We start from the raw sequence: 1,993 nt of genomic DNA, 5'->3' as shown, positions 1-1,993 counted from the left end.
TGTTGTCGGCTGCACTCTTATAATTTTAAATTCAAAATATTGTACCCAAGAGGTTAAAGATTGTCTGAAAAATTTGTATAATATGTGTAGTTTAGACACTTCGAGTGAAATGGAAGTTTTGTCTAAGTATGACGCAAATTTTGGTGAACTCTTGATAAACTGTTCGTATAGTGAACAAACGGACAGACTTCCATTATATAATAATAATATTCTGTTAGAAAAATATATTCCTATATTGCCTCTGTGGACGGGTTTGTTAGCTGAGGGACGACATATTAGTAATGCCCCAATGGAGAAATGGTTTGAAATGACAAAGAACAAAATTTTAGAGGGAGAAGCCAAACAAAAATGCAGTCGAGTAATCCGAAAAATAAGACATTATGTATTAAGTATATCCAAGGAGAATCAACTGGGAATTGATAAGAATCGATGTGCCACTAAGAATAATAAATTTTCCATGAATGAATTATCTTCAGTGGAAAATTGGAACAAAAAGCTTGTTACTCCGGTACTTCAATTTAAAAAGAGTAAGCAACTCTTAAAGAAAAACGTTCCATCTTATAATACATCGGACGATAACTTTATAAAATGTATGTATTGTCACAGAGGAATTCTCAATGAAACCGCAGACTGGGTTCAATGTGACAAATGTCAGGGATGGATTCACCAGCGTTGTCACATCGATCCAAACATTTCTTTCGCGGGAGTTTTTTTTGTAAATTCTGTCAATTGGACGATTTGCCACAAAGTATAAACGACGACAATGTATTGCCTGCTTTAACTCGTTCATGCGAAGAATATATAGTGGCCAATATGACGAAAAGCTGTGAGTTTCTTTACAAATTAGAACAGGACACGAAAATGCAAAGTCGTTGCAACCTTTGGCATAAGCAAAGAAGATTAAGGTTAACTGCTTCATATTTCGGAAAGCTTATTAAAGCAAAATCCGCAAAAGTGTTGGCTAGATTATTGGGAGATATTTTATACGGTGAAAGAACTTCTGATTTTACAAACATCGCTCCCCTAAGATACGGAACAGATAATGAAAATAACGCAATTTGCAAATATAAATCAGATAGACCAACCCATATTGTTACATCGGCAGGATTAGTTATTCACCCAAATAATCAATATTTGGCTTGTTCGCCAGACGGTTTTGTGGATGAAGATGGGTTAATAGAGATAAAATGTCCCTATTCCATTAGAAACATCCATCCCAATGAAGCGATCGCAAAGAACAAACTTCCTTATATTGGCAAATCGGGTATCTTAAGAACGGAATCGGAATATTACTATCAAATACAAGGTCAATTGGGAATAACAAACAGATCATGGTGCGATTTTGTTGTCTACTCTGAAAAAGGAATTCATATTCAAAGAGTATATCGTGACCAGACATTTTGGGAAAATATGCTACTTAAATTAAATAAAATTTACTTATTTTATATGTTACCGCAAATTGTAGACACTCAGCAAATAATCAAACCAAGAATTTACCCAACTCCTCGCTTATTAAATTTTTTTAGTAATAGTCTGGTTTCGACTAATAATTACTATAAAATAATACCTGATAAAAATTATACCCTTGGAACATACAGCAAGGTAGAAAGTCCTATTAAAGAAATAACGCATGATTCGTACAGCACATTAAATGGAAATGAATGGCTGGATAGCTTTCTTATAGATATATGTGCACAATTAATGAATATTGATAACGGCAGACCGTTCCAAATATACACTACTGAGATGGCTACTAATATTTTGATAAATAAAGTTCTAAGTAGAAGTGAAACTGTGGAAATTGTAAGGAACAATCTTGCCTTTCCTCTATGGATAAATGGAAATCATTTTTGTTTGGCATTAGCCGATCTTGAAAAGAAAGAATTTTCATTTATCAACCCACAATATGCTGTTGACAGCAGAATGTACAATATTTTAGACCAGTTCCTTATATTTTTAAAGTATTACAATAAAACAAATAGAACTAAATATT

Source organism: Anoplophora glabripennis, unplaced genomic scaffold (assembly GCF_000390285.2).
Source record: "Anoplophora glabripennis isolate ALB-LARVAE unplaced genomic scaffold, Agla_2.0 scaffold136, whole genome shotgun sequence".
In the NCBI taxonomy this organism is placed as follows: Eukaryota; Metazoa; Arthropoda; class Insecta; order Coleoptera; family Cerambycidae; genus Anoplophora; species Anoplophora glabripennis.
This window is presented reverse-complemented; position numbering follows the sequence as displayed.